This window comes from Marmota marmota, unplaced genomic scaffold (assembly GCF_001458135.2).
Source record: "Marmota marmota marmota unplaced genomic scaffold, marMar, whole genome shotgun sequence".
NCBI lineage: Eukaryota > Metazoa > Chordata > Mammalia > Rodentia > Sciuridae > Marmota > Marmota marmota.
The window spans coordinates 19,716,711-19,732,887 of NW_026000240.1; positions in this window are offsets into that span (position 1 = coordinate 19,716,711).

Here is a 16,177-nt window from a genome sequence, read left to right on the forward strand (position 1 = left end):
CTTTGCTCTGAGTCTGACTTGCGGATCTGTACCTAAGCCAATCTCTCTGCAAGAAGAATTGAAACACACTTGTATCAGCAGGGCAACGCTAGCTGCTGTAACAAGCACAGTGCACAGAGAAAAAAGGGGTGGGGGGGATGATTTCTGGCTACAGGAAATCCAAGTCTTTGTTATTGTCAGGTCTCTCTCCCCTGATTGACAATTTAGGAATTTTAGCTGTCTTAATCCCTTTATGCTTCTTTTATAAAATATTACATATTGTGTAATTTGTAAAGATTGGTAATTGTGGTAAGCCATTCTTATAGACCGTGGCCGCCATTAGAAGATGGCGCCGGCTTCCACTGTGGCCTGTGATAAACAACTCCTTTTATGGAGAGTTGGCGCGCAATCCCTTACCACCCTATGAGAGAGATCCACTGGCGGCTTAGGATTGGGATGCGGGGGGGCTTTATTAAACTGTGCTTGGGTGTGGCTGCAGGCGGGCGCTAGAAGATGATACATGACTCAAGGCCTGAATAAACTGTTGAAAGAAGAATCCTGTGTCGTGTTTCCCTGGCTGGCGAGGGGTCGCGACAGGTAATCTATTTTTTTACAGTTCTTGAGGCTACAAAGTCCCAAACTGAGGCACTGGTATTTAGGGTCTATTGAGAGTCTCATCACCGATTCTCACATAGCAGAAGAGATGGAAGAACAATGAAAAGGGAACAGATGCTGTTTCCTCACATGGCAGAAGAGAGGAAAACACTCAAGCCCTTTTATCAGCTCCTGCTACCATTGATGAGGCTTCTGCCTTTAGGACTTAGTCACCTTCTATGGGCTCCATCGCTGACTAGTCTCCTTCAGGCCACTGAGTTTCATCAGCACATGGGTTTGGAGGGACACAATCGGACCATAGCAAGCTCTGTGTGTCTGTGCCTTCACGGTCATCCAGGAAAATGTGCACGGTTGCATTTCACATGTGAATTAAACTGGTGGAAAGAGAAATTGCAGAAAGGTCCAGCCTTCTTAACTACATTGTCTAGAAAGGGCATGTTCACTTGTGCTTACCTTGTGCTGAAGACAACTGAGCTCATGGTCTTTTCTAGATGTGGGATTGTTTTGACTGCAGTCCCTGGTGGGACAGATCCTTCTGTTACCACTTGCATTCTGTGGGGTATGGAGGAGAAAGGGTTACAGACAGCCACTTCCACAGCATGCAGTAGCATAACTCTAGACTATACTTTGAACTGGTACTGGGTCCAAGGTCACCAAAAGGACATCAGTACCACAAGGTGGTGGTGGATAAAATGAATGTGAGAAAAATAACACGCGAAGTTTCCTATGTCCTTTTATGTTTTTCATAGAACTATTTTGAAGAATATACTAATGAAAGGGGAAGGCCAGAGTTGATGAGGAAAAATAAAACAACAACCACAAACAAAACCTTAAAAATGTATGACCTTATTTTTGTCATTGTTATTATTTACCACAGTTATTAAAGAAGCAGAGGTATTTCCAGATTCAAAGATGTATCTCTGAAAATTAAAAATAGTAGTAAAGCACAGTTTATTAAAACCTTGCTATTTAAAAAAAAATGTTGTCCTAGATATAATCTGGAAAAGTGGAGGGAAATCTTTGTCGATGAATAGAGTTTTTCTTTATAAACTTCAGGTGAATTTGGAGCTAACAAATATTCATGAAAAAAATATATAAAACCATTCAAATGACATAGCATAAGCATATCTTTATAAATTAAATATTGAGTTAAGATGAGGGTGTATACAGGAATCATATCATAGTAATCAAGGAAGAGTTTTCAGAAAAGAAAAATAAAAGAATCTGTTACTGGAGAGGAGTTTTGAGGGAAGGAATGATGAAACATTTTAAGCAAGAATAAATTTGATGATCTGGGATAAATAAACTTATTATCTAGGGTAAAGAATGATCATCATTTTTAAAATTATTAAATTTTACATGAAATGTGAATACAGTGAATTAAAAATAGTATAAAAGCACAGTTTATTAAAACCTTGCTATTTCAAAAAAAAGTTGTCCTAGATATAATCTGGAAAAGTGGAGGGATATAAAATTAGAATATTTCTGATATTAAGAATCAAAATAATTACTATCATAGGCTTAATGTATGTGAACTACATGTATTCAACAATAAATAAGACAATTTTAATGTCACTAACATCAGAAGGAATATATAAGTCTTTTTAGAATCAAATACTATTAATACAAGACTATGCAGTTGATTAGAATGTAATGTTTGGTTTTTATGAATAAATCAGGCAAAATCAACCAAATGCCCTGTGTGTCTTTGGTTATAGAACACATACACACCAAAAATATGCTTATATTTTGAAATATTATTAGGATGACACTTCTAAAAATCACACATGAAAACTGACCACATCAATGTGAAATTTCCTTACAGGAAACTGTGCCTACTACCACCTATCACATATACATGTTATCAATCCTCAATTATTTAAAAGCTACATTCAAAGCAAAATGAAATTTAAGAATTCAAATACAATTAACATAAATTAAATTTTAATATACTGTTATTTTTTAGGTTGTTCAAATTATCACTTCCCGTGTGCTAGTTCCTTGGGACCACAAAAATTTTGATTTTAATACCATTGTTTACTCTGTATATTTTTTCAAATGAATTTGGCTCAGATAAGAATAGAAAGTTAATTATGCAAGTTTATATCAGTCTGTAGTTAATAAAACTGTGAATTCCACTTTCACATTTACTTTATGGATTTAAAAAATAAGCATTCAGATGACATCATATGGAGCCCTAGGATTACTGTTGATGTTTTTTTAAAGGTTCTGCTCTATTATTCCTTTAAGATGGAAGAATTCTTAAGTTTTCTGTCTCTTAGCATAATTACACACACATACACACAAACACACACATTTATCTGAAGAAGACAGTCATGAATGATGTACTTTGTGTTCTGTGACAATGCTGGATTTATGATTAGTTTAGCATGGTTTGAATGCATTCGCTAAAGGACATATTTATACCTGTATTAAAAGGATTCTAAGAAATCTGTATAATGTAAGTAAATATCCAAACTTTGGCCATGTTTGGGTCCTTTGAAGGACTCCACATAGGTTTAATCATACAGATTTGTTATACCTAATGTCTGGAGGGTAGATTTGTTCTGATTGGCCAATATGCACGCATTCTGATTGTTAAATGTGTAAAAAATCATCCTTGAACCAGCTCATTGCAGAACATTTCATCCACTGACTTTATATCAGAAATATTCAAGTTTCATTGAGTTCAAATAAATAAATATATACAGAACAGGATCTCCAAATTATGATGGTTCAAAGCACAAACTTTCCTTCTCTGTTATTTCAGTGTTCAATAAATCGCATGATATATTCAACACTTTATTATAAAATAGGCTTAGTGTTAAACAATTTTGCCAAACTGCAAGGTCGTGTAAACATTGTGAGCATATTTAAGGTAGGCCAGGCCAAGTTATGATGTTCAGTAAGTTAGATATATTAAATGCATTTTTTATTTACATTATTTTCAACTTATAAAAGGATTATTAGGACATAGATCACAAAAAATATTGTATTTATTTGTTTGAATATATATACATACAAATATGAACACACACATACACACATATGGAACCTACAATAAGTATTGCCTCATGAGCTATCTTTAATATATTTTCTTTCTAATTTATACAAGAGGATATGAATATATTTATACATTGATTCTGAAGTAATATGAACATTTCAAAAATCACATTATTCTGTTTCACATAATTCTTTTGCATAAATGCCAAAATATGCTTTCAGAAAAAAGCAGAGTGGCTTAAAATAATAAACTGGACTTTTCTGTTGAAATTCATTGTAATTCTGATGCTGTTTGAAGTTTATCACGCTGACTTCATTGTGTCCATTATGGAAGTATAAATTCTGAGAAAGGTTTATATTACTCAGACTTAATAGTAAAATAACTAAATGTGCCATTAGGGCGCTTAAAATTTATCCATTACTAAATTTAATTCACTATATTTAGTTATAATTAGTTCAGCTAATGGTATGACAAAGAGCCAACATTACAAAAGGAAGAATAAAAAAAGCTCTTGTGAGCTCAACTGGCCTAAAAGCCTGAGCTTAAGTCAGTTTATTAGCACATTTCCTGAGTGCTGTGCTGGACATTGCTCTAGGGGTATGTCAGTAAGCAACCAATGCTAATGTAGCCTGCAGACAGTTTGCATTTTAGTTGTGACTGATTAGCAATAAAATCAAACAAACTACAACAGTTACATACAATTGACCTGGGAAACAGTAAAACACCCTGTCACTCCTTCTCCAAACTGCTAAGAGAGCATTCTTAGCAGTTGAACTTATTTCCTTGTTCATACATTTTAATTTTGCGTATTTTTTAGATAAAATAAAATTAATTTTCTTATCAACCCCTCATATAAATACATCATTGCCCTTGAACATTTTGCCTTAAACTTTTATATATAAGAATTCGAAGTTTGCACCATAGTTTTTGTGCAGGCTAAAGTTTAGGATATAATTGGTTTATTTATTTTATTTTAAGTTTTTAAATAGCAAATCCACACAATCCTGACATAATGAGACATTCAGAGACTTTAATTAAATCACACTACAAAATTTATTTTAACAGTAAATTCTTTGCATTTTTACATTATACTGCATTATTTGTGCATATATAAATATTTACATATGCATGTATAAATATTTATCATACATATATTAATAATTTTGTAAATATATACATAATAATACATATGTTTTACAGTTCATTTAAGCCTTTAAATCTCTTTCTTGATAAGGCAAGTATTAATTGTTTATTGTTAGAACACTTTAGCAGGAACCTTTGCTCTATCTCCAGTTGAATGAAGGGCGCTGAGTTACAGGTCTGGACTTACGAATGGATCTTTACAGACTGCGGGGTGATCATAGCTGGAAACAAATACCTCATCTCATTAGTAGAAAATTCTTCTATTTGATTGTCAAAGTGCTTTTTATATGAAGGCCCTGTCTTGGTATTCTGCTTCAAGACATAGCAAAAGAAATTGTTAATGATATGTAATGGGATATGATTCAATAAAATGTGCAGAAAAATTAGTGAAAATCTAATAAATGAAAACCCATTTCCTTAGAAAAATGTAATTTGTTCTCATAATAGTTTATAATAAGTAGCTTTATTTGCTCATTATATCAGTCTTAGTATCATATTTGAGGAAAAAATTTGCAAATACGTAGCTGATAACAATTAAAAATATACTGAATCATTAAGAAATGGTAAGGTTCTACTTTTTAAAAATTATATAAATAATAAAGGCTACAAAACCACAGCTAACAGAAAGCTTTTTTAGCTGTAGAGTAAATATAAATTTTGGTGTGTGTTTGTGGTACTGGGGATTAAACCTACGGGTGCTTAACCACTGAGTAATATTTTTAGTTCCCCATTGCTTTTTAATTTTTTTTTAATTTGAGACAGGGTTTCACTAAGTTGCTTAGAACCTCACTAAGTTGCTGAGGCTAGCATTGAACTTGGAATCCTCCTGTCTCAGTCTCCCAAGCCTGCCGGATTATAGGCATGCAGCATCATGATATACACAATGGAATATTACTCAGCCTTGAAAAAAGAATACAATTATAGCATTTGCAAGTAAATGGAAGGAAATAGAGAACATTGTGCTAAGTGAAATAAGCCAATCCCAGAAAAACACAGACTGAATGTTTTCTCTGATAAGTGGATGCTGATCCATAATTGGGGGGTAGTAGGGGTAGAATAAAGGAATTTGGATTGTGCAGAGGGGAGTGAGGAGATGGAAGGGGCTGTGGGAATGGTAAGGATGGTAGAATAAGACATAAATTATTACCCTATATCCATGTATGATTATACTATTGGAGTGAATCTGAACCAAATGAATGGGAAGTTGTGCTCCATTTGTATACAGTGGGTCAAAATGCATTCTACTGTCATGTATAACTAATTAGAATAAATTTTAAAAATTTTAAATTAAAGTAAATCTTCAAATTTCAATTAAAAAACCACACAAGAATATTTCATCAAAAAAGATTAGCTCCTAAAACAGAAATCTCATGCACTATACTTAATCAATAGTACTTTGAATTTTTATCAAATTTTGTTTGTTGGGAGTGTGTGCCAGTCTACAACAATGCCCATTTGACTCTCTTATTCCTTAAAACAATTCAAAATTCCGGTATTAAACAGAGCCAAGTTATACGTGTATTATCCTTACCCTTCATGCCTTTCTTCTTTGATCTCAAAGCTCACTGACATGGAGTAAAGCTCACTGACATAGAGTTGTTAATGCAAATACAAAACAAATTTAAGAAGTGTGTCTTTAGTTTTCAACAAAAGAATATTCTCTTATAGGTGGATATTTCAACACACTAAAAGTATCCAATATTTTACCTTAGAACATTGTCACTCAGTCTGACTTAAGTAGGCTAGACTGAACTTAGTAAATAGCAAGATGATAAAACCTTGCACCATTTCATAGGTTTTGAAGATGAACATGAGCACATGAGCCTTGATGTCAAGGGGAGGACCCTCCACTTTGGGTGGGCTGGCAAAATGTGAGTAGTAGGAGTTGGTGACCAAAAACTGAAGATAAAAGAGAAGCAGCAGCAGGAATTGACCTGAAAATGCTCCATAATCTTCTCCTAAAGCACCCCTTGCATATGAAGTTACAGTTCCCAGGAGACCCAACTTCTATTCATAGTAGACATTAATCACAATGTTTACATTTCCTCCTTTGTCAAAATGAGCTAAACAATATGACCTTACCACTTGACTAGTTGAAACCTCTTGTTACATTGTATGTTTTAATGTCTATATTTTCAAGGGGTCTTCCTTTTCTGAAGAATAGAAAATTAAACTTTTTCAGTAATTTCAGGTTTATTCTTCTCTTGATATCTACAAGTTGATAGGAGTTGCATGTAACATGTAGTAGCTGTGTTTTCTCTAGAAATTCATCATTTTTGCCTTTCTTAATATATTTTTGTTTTTACTGGCTATTTATAAGTATGATTTTTCTGGTAACTTTCACAAATTCTAATTTTGCATTAGCAATGCATAACATCAGTTTGCTAAAGTTAATTTGCAACTAATCTGTTATTATTAAATTTTTAAAAATAAATCCCTTTTCTTCTTCATCTAATACCTCCATTCAACCTTTCCCACATGAGACAATGGAAAGTATCCTTACAGCTATACTTGACAGATCCTTATCATATACTTGACTTTAATAAACTGCATCAGTCTTACCTTCAAAATCAAACTGCTTTCCCCACTGATGAGCAGCCCACCTCCACTGGTTATGTGGACCACTGCACAAGTCAGCTAATATTCTGTTTAAACCCTTGATTACTGCATTCTCTTATCAGAAAGATCTAGTCTCAACATGAGAAAACAAACAAACAAACACAGTAATTCTGTTACCAACCTAATCACTCTCCTCCTCTGGACCCAAGTCTCCATGGTTTTTCACCTCAAAGAGAATAACAATATCCTCAGAATAAACTGGTTTCATAGCTACAAAATCTAGTTGTCTTTTAGGTTCTGATTTGATCTACCATACTAATCTTCATATTTCTGCCCCTCAACACACTGGATTTCTCACTGCTCCTTAAACAAGGGCACTTCTGTTTACCTCTCATGATCCTTAATGGCTTTTAAAAAAAATCCTACATGTTCTTGTCTGAAGGGATTGTACTGTTGGATACTTTCTTCAGTAGTTTTTATGGGTTCCAAAACCTCTTAATTCTAATATTTTGATTGCTAGTCTTTTTTATTTTTTATTTTAGCCATTCCAATAAGTATGGTTGGCACAACATTAAATTTTAATTTGTATTTCCATAAGAGAATAGATGTCACAAATAATTTTATTTGCTTCACTGATATCAGTATATTGTCTTTGTGAAGTATCTGTCCAAATGTTTTAGATATTTCTAATCAGTTCTACTATTGGGTTTTAAAATATCTCTGTATAGCAAAGACAACTGTTCCATATCAGCCATGTCATATGCAGGTACTTTCATACCAACTACATTAAAGAGGTAGCTTTATTTTGTCATTTTTTATCTGAGTGCCTTTTCTTTCTTGACTGTGTATCTGAGAGGTTTGCAGAGAAAGCAATACTAGATTAGGTCAAGTAATAATTTTGAATTGACTGATAATAATTGCTATTGTCCATGGACTGATGTTGATTGTCTAGAAAACCACTTTTTTCTCATTCATTTGCTTACATGTTTCTTTGTGTTATTTGTTTTTTGTTTGTACAGAACTATCTCCTTGCCCCACATAAGTATCTTTTAATAATCCAATAAATGACATGTCTCACCTATGAGCAAACTCAACAACATGCCATTGTTTTCAGAATAAATTCCAACCATCTAAACACAGCCTGAAAGGACCTGCAAAGATAATACACAGCCATCCACCCATCCACCTCCATGGACCTTTTATATTGTTATGTTACATTAATCTTTTTGTCTTCTTGCTTTCCTTGGGAGACACCAACACCTGTGTATTGTTATAGTTTTTGCATTTATTCCTCTGTCTGGAAAAGCCATCTCTAGTTTTTCCTCATGCCCACTGACTCTCACTCTTCACATGTGTGGCTCGGTGCCATATCATCTGAAGTGACTCTTCCAAGTTACTGCGTTACTGTTCTCTGATTCTCCCTATAACAATGTTTATCAATATATGAAGAAACTGGATTTTCTTTTGGCTTCACTATAATTGGGTAAATTTCCTGTTTGTTATGGAATGCACACTTTCTAAAGGGTGTGGATCTTGTCTTGTCCACATCTGTAAGTCTACTATATGGAACTGTGTTGAATGTCTGCAAGAAAGTGGACAAATACTTACTAAATAAGAATACAAAACCAAATGTTATTTAAAGTCCTAAAATTGGTTAATTTTTAATTCTGCCATCATGCTGGCAAGAAACTTTATTCTATTGTTTTACGTACGATGTTAGCCATGCTTGAAAGGATATAGATTAAAGGTTCTTATGACAGGACAGGTCATCTTTTCTTCTTTTCAGTCTTTTAATGTGTATTTCATATTATGTCTCATGTTTGGCCTTGTACACTATAGGATAACAGAAAAAAACATAGGCATTGGGACTAGATTGCTTTCCAACTTTCTAGATGAGTACCCTTTCACAAGTCAGTTAACATTTTGACACCTCACTTTCCCAACTTACTACAGTGTTAATAATCCATTGCCTCCAAGAAATTGCTGGAAAAATCAATTGAGGTCACAGCAATTCCTTTTTATCCAGGAGAGGTATGTTCAAAGACACGCAGGGGTTGCCTGAAAATGCAGAAAGTATGTACCCTATGCTTTCCTATATATACATACTTATTATGATAAAGTTACATTTATAAATCATCTATAGTAAGAGATTAATAGCAATAACTAATAATAAAATGGAACAATCATAACAATATGTTATAATAAAAGTCATGTGAATGTGGATTATCTTTCTCTCTCTCTCTCAAAATATAACATTGTACCATACCCTCCAGTCTTCTTGTGGTAACATGGGATGATGCACTATTTCTACATGATGGGTGGTGAGTAGAGTGGACACTGCAGCATGGAGTTAGTTCCTATGTTAGAGTAACTTGAATACTAGCACTGCACTGCCACCACAGTCAATCAAGTATCCAAGACTGTTACAAAAGCCACCAGTGAACCAGTAGCCAAGATAGCATGGAATACATTAGACAAAGGGGTGATTCATGCCCCAAGTGGGACAGTGACGGATTTCATTGTGCTACTCAGAAAAGTACCTGATTTAAATAAGGAATTGCTTATTTCTGAAATTTCCACTTAGTATTTTTTGACTATGGTGGACTGTTCACACTTGAAACCAAGGAAAAAAAATCATGGGTAAGTGGTGATTACTGTATATACATAAGTAACTATGCAGAAGGATGCAGAATTTGTACCTACTTTGTTTTCTTTATTTTAATGTAATTTCTAGCTTTTACATGTGTCATACGCAAACTGGTGTGATGGTTTAAACTGGTTTAGCGTGGTCCTCTGCAAAATTAGGCAACTGATTACAACAAACTGTGGGTGGGGAAGAAGGGAAGGGAGAAGGAGCAACTAGGTTTGGGTAAAATTATCACTATTAATTCAATAATTTTGTATTGAGAGTGACTTTGGGGTTCATAAAGCTTGTGTGTTCATAATTATAAACACAAAGCATAACTGAGTTTATAGACAGATTCTTGATTTACTAGTACTTGCACTCAAATGTTCCTGCCAAGGAAATACTCATTTCACATTCCCTTAACTTTTAGAAAAGGACTGGAATTACTATAGAAGTAGCTGAACATAGAAATCAGTCTCTGTGATCACCATAGGGAAGACAATAGATTTACATTCTAAAATATAAACCCAGCAAGCTACCAGCCAGCTTTTAGCATAAAAAATGTCCCATTCCTATTTTTCTTAAAGTGAATCCTGATCAGGGATCATTGACTTTTACTAAATGATAGTTATAATAACAATCTAATGTGATATTTTCCATGCCACCTGAGGACTTCAAATGTCACATAGATATTTAATTATTTGAGGCAAATGATCTATGTGTAATGAAGTCACCTGTGAAAATCCAGGAGGAAAAAATATGTCTTTTTAATAGAATCACCTCTGGTGATTATGCAAGGTGTCTACATTGCATGATTCCATATGCAAATATTTGTATAGGAGAAGAGCAGTTTATTATTAAATTACCTTTGGATGCTATCTGATTTATTTAGGTTTCAGAGGGAAAGCCAAGGTAGTTGGCATCATACTTCACACACAAAAAAATATTCATTGGCTGAGGGGAAGAGAGAAATTCTGCTGACAGAGTGTTTCACTTCACACAAAGCTCTTATTTCCAAAATGTAAAGTGTATGATAATTTAATTTTTAGCGATGTTTTAAGATAGTATTTTTCCTTCTATTTTTCAATTTCATGGTAACTAATATCTTCCAGTTTTATAGACCCAAATGATGCATTTTAAAGGACAGCTTTAGATATTATACTTTTATATTGTAATTAAATAAAAATGTAATAACTCAAATGACCATAACCTCACATATAATACATTTGAATATTTTATTTATAGCTTCCTTTTTATCAATATATTAATAGGTATAATTCTTTATGACTGCCATGCCCATAGAAGAGATTAATATCTCTAATATCATTCCATCATACCTTGTAAATTAATTTAAAATCAATATTAGCTAAAAGTGTATATATTATATATATACATATTGATTCTTGCACACATATATAATTGTATGTCATAACCTGTTTCAGGAATCAAATAATATTTTTATTACTTTTGGATTTTAATTGTTGCTTTCTATGCAAATCAAAACTTCCCCAAGTGCAGCAGATGAAGCTCTTAAAGTGCTCCGGAGAGAGGATGTTTAGCATATTGCTAGGAGACCACATCCACATCCTCCATAATAACAGCAGTAATTATGTGCTTCCTGGTGCAGGGCATTAGAAACACTGCCAGTTACGTCTCAGCACGCCACAGAATTAACTCATACAATCTTGATCATCTATTTCAAGCAGCTCATCTGCCAGGCTGACCTATACTGTAATCAAACTAAATTGTATGTTTTTGCTACATTTGCATTTTATTTCCAATTTTTATATACATATTTCTCATTCATTCTCGGAAATAGCCTTGCTGTAAGTAAGACTCAGTAAATGAATTTCTTCCCTCAATTTCCAGCTCAGTAAAAAGCATGTTTGTGAAAGCGAAATCTCATTTTCTTCACCATATTCATTTTTTTTAGATATCAGGGAAATAATGTATCTTCTTAACCTGTTTTTTTTTTCTAGAGTAAAGGCAGAATTAACTAAACTTTTTTCTTATTGTTTAGATTATTTGAAGAAGTTCGTACGTGTTCAGCCATGCAAGTCAAGTCCTTACCCTAATTTAATAATATATTTCAATGTTACAAAGTTGAATTCAGTGTAGAATTCTGTCCTTTCAATCCATAGGTGAGGCTCCTCTTTCTGAGGCCTATTATCCCCATTTTCTTTGATATAATATCCAAACCCTCTTAACCTTATTGCCCTTATTTGCAAAGTGAATATATGATATATCTCTTAAGGTTGTTAAGATGATAATTTGACAAAGGGTGTGAAGGACTTGGCGCAGTGTATAGAAGACATGTGAGTGGACAATCAATGGTCATTTCCACCACTCCATTTCTTTTTCATTTAGGATGACCTCTTGTTGCCATAGACACACATACACATACACACACACACACACCACATAATCTATTCAGCTTTTTATTAGCTGGTAGATTAAAAGGAAATCCTGCCTTTCAAAATTGTGTGTGCAAGTGTGTATATGTGAAAATTATCTGTAGATGGTGAATTTCATAAAAGTTTTATGCTTATTTATAGCTATAGCTTTCCTTAAATGTTGGGTTTTTTCACTATCTCCTTTGAAACTTATAAGTGGTTTGTTCAATAGTTCTGAATTTCTTGCTAGAAAAATTCCCTTTACTGAGGCTTGCACTAATCACCCTGAACATAGCAGCAGACACTTTCAATATGGGACTAAAATAATGGCATAAACATTTACTCTATATAATTCTTATTATCAAGTCCCCTGAGAGTAAATGATCTAAATAAATAATATACTGTGTGTGGTGCTTTTGGAACCTAAACATGTTAGTGTAGAGTCCAGTTATTGCCTACTCAAATATCTAGCATTTTGTTGTTGTTGTTGTTAAGATATCTGATTTATTTTTGGCTTGAAATAAGAAGTAAAATCATTTCCTTCTTAGAAGTAGGTTCAGCCTGTCTACTAAGTGCTGGCCATTACCATATAAATAAATATCCATGCCTATATTTTAGCTTCTTTTAAATTTGATAAAAAGTGTTTATTCCTAGTCTCTGTTCCTCCTAACTGCTGACTAGAATGGAGAATTGATGAATGGAGCTTTATCTACCATCTTGGATTTTGAATAATTAGGTTTTAAGAAGCAAACCATAAAGAAAAGCAACCCAAGACCATAATATCCACAAACTCATGTACTTTTATGAAACCACCTTATACTCTTAGTCTATTTCACTCCTACACTGTGTTTTCAATAGTATGGACTCAAAGAATTAAAATGATTGTTAGTGTTAATTGTATGATATTCATTTTCTACTAGATGGTCATTCAAGATATCCATACACATAACTCCATTATACTACAAAAGTAGTCATTCACTAGAGTGTCCATCTTATTCATGTGACATTAATAATCATATCATGATATCTCTTACCTAAAATAAGCACAATATTCATAAGGGATCAATTTTTTAGCTGTATGGTGCCTCTCTGCCTCATTTTTGAAAGATTTGAGAGAATGCTCATTATACTTTTCATATATCACTATTATCCTCCTAACAGCCAAGAATCAATTCCCTGATATTTCTCCAATTTTCCCAATACTTAATATATAGGAGGAAAGGCAACAATGTAACCTCTGGAGTTCTGTCCATTCTCCAGATGTTTAATACACCAGGCAGTGGTATATTTAAAGAAAATTTAGAGAATAGAGAAGCACACAAAACACCCATGAATACCCAAGATCTGGTGTCTACATGGCATTATCACATGGAAAGACTGTGAGCAGTTTGTGTCCTCTGCCCTGGAAATACCTACATGTACCTTGTAGGTAGCTCTGCCACGTTCTCCACAGCAGTTATGGCCAAAGAGGAAGTCACCCATTGACAAGGTCATGAACAATGATAATCTCAAGCAGTAATCTTATGAAGGTGCTAAGAAAGATGAAGTGGTTTTCCTTTTTTATAGATTAGAAAATCTGTAACTGTAACTGTACTCCTATATTGTACAGACTTTAATGAAAACATGTTCATAAAGTTAGGAAACCCAATGTGGTATAGAGGACTCTCCATACAGGGAAGATGTGCTCTCTCAGTCAAGTCAAAAAAATCCAGCCTGTGAATGAACTGATAAACTATTGAACACTGCTCTGCTCTGTAAGCAGAGCTCTATTAGGAGGATTAGTATATTCCACAGGTCATCTTCTGTGAGTCAATGATTGTTCTGTAGAAACATTTCCTTATTCCCATTGCATATTATTAAGTTATTCATTAAGTGAATAATTTTTCACACAAAAATGAATTCACTTCACATTAGCTTTTAAACAACCTTTATAGCCCATGATTTATTTTTAATTAGAGGTTATATGTTCTAACTCAGTTTATTAATGCAGTAGCTTTTTATGGGTGGAAATTGGCTCCAAATTAACTGTCTACCAGTCTAGAATCTTCTTCAGCATAATATATACTTCTCCAAGTATATTTAGCAAAAATTGAAAATAGTTATTGGATAAAAACAGCATTTATATTCCTACTGATCAACTTCGCAGAACATTATTTGTGAATAGTTCATGTTTAACTTATAACATTAAGACATATTCATTCAAGTTTCTCTGAGCCAAACATATAGTCAGACTTATACTACAAATAAATAGTCTTCCTAAAATTTTTGGGATAATTGACAGCTGATTTTGAATTAGATTATGTATAATTATTGCATTTACATGTTGTCATAAAATAGTTCTCTTGAAAGAAAATGTAGTTAAACTTCTTCAGGGAATTTTATGGATTTTTTTAAAAATTGCCAAAAAAGAAAAACCCTGTGTTGTTTACCAAGACAGCAAGGCTTAGTGACACAGAGACTCAAATTCTAATCTCAGCTTTCAATTCTCCTGGGTGGTCCTGGGCAGGGCACTTACCCTCACTTATGTTTCATCTGTAAAATCATATTGTTAAAGACATGGCTGTAAACAGCTATAAATATATACAAGTAGCTATTAGAAAATAAAGTCCAACTGTTGCTGGAAAAACTTTTTTTAAAAAAAATTGAATTGGTATTGTTTAATATGAAACATCAACCCGGAAATAAGCGGGTAATGGAAGTCTTACGAGTCGTGAGTCTTTCTGTGAGCCTCTGAAAGTCATTAATCTGCCAAAAAGCTGATGAATTGAATAAAAACCCACATCAATTAAAACTGGATCATAGAGAAAAAATGAAATTCAATATTAAGACAGAACATAAGTTCCCAAAGCATCAGGAATGCTGCAATCCACAGCCTAAAATTGTGTTTATACTAATTTCTATGAAGATGATTTGATGCCTCTTTCACTTAGATGAGTTGATGGAGAATAGCTAACTGTCTATAATTTCTGCCACCATTCATGATACCTGCTGAGTTAGAGGAAAGGGAGTTAATCACTTTGTCCCCAAAACATAAACAAATAAGGAAAAAATGTAATATTGCCGGATGATCACATTTTCCAATGAGCTTTCCAGTGCATGCGTGGGTAGAATCAGGGAGGAAAAGAAACATGGGACCCAAGGTGCTTCTAAATAAGATTACACAGTAGTGTCCGTGGGTCTCAGCCTTCTTCTCCTCCAGCTCAGGTATTTGAACTGTTTGTGAGGAATCCTGAGTCTGAATTAGATATGTGCTAGGGAGTTTCAAAAAATATAAGATGTTATACTTTAAAAAAAGAAGACTGTTTTTTTTCTTAATGGTTTGATTCATAACTTTATGTTAATTTCATAGTATTTATTACTAATGGAATATAGCATTCTGACTTATTCCTGTGGAATTCACAATCATGGTAAATTCAGTTTTCTCAGAATTCAAACCATAAAAGGCACTTCCCTCTACATTTTCCAATTGTTTCCTAATGTACTTGCCTTCATCTGCACATTTTTGGAAAGTTAGGCTTTACCCAAAATACTGCTGGTTATGAGCTAAGTGAGAGAAAAGGATTATGCATGGATCAGGAAAATTCCATCACCACTGAGCCTCTGGCATGGACATCCCAACAGAAGGCTCACTCGTAGTCCTTGGAGAGTGAACCGCTCAGGCCAGCGGCTTGAACATTCATCTATCACACTGAGGATAGAGCCAGCTGTACAAGGGAAATATACTGTCAAAGCTCTTTAAATCCTCTTTATTAGAATTGCCTCTAATTTCAGACAGTTAAGGAAATATAAAATCATTAGCCAAATTAAGAATGCCATTCAAGATTATTTTCCCAATTAGTAAAAAATAAACTGTTATCA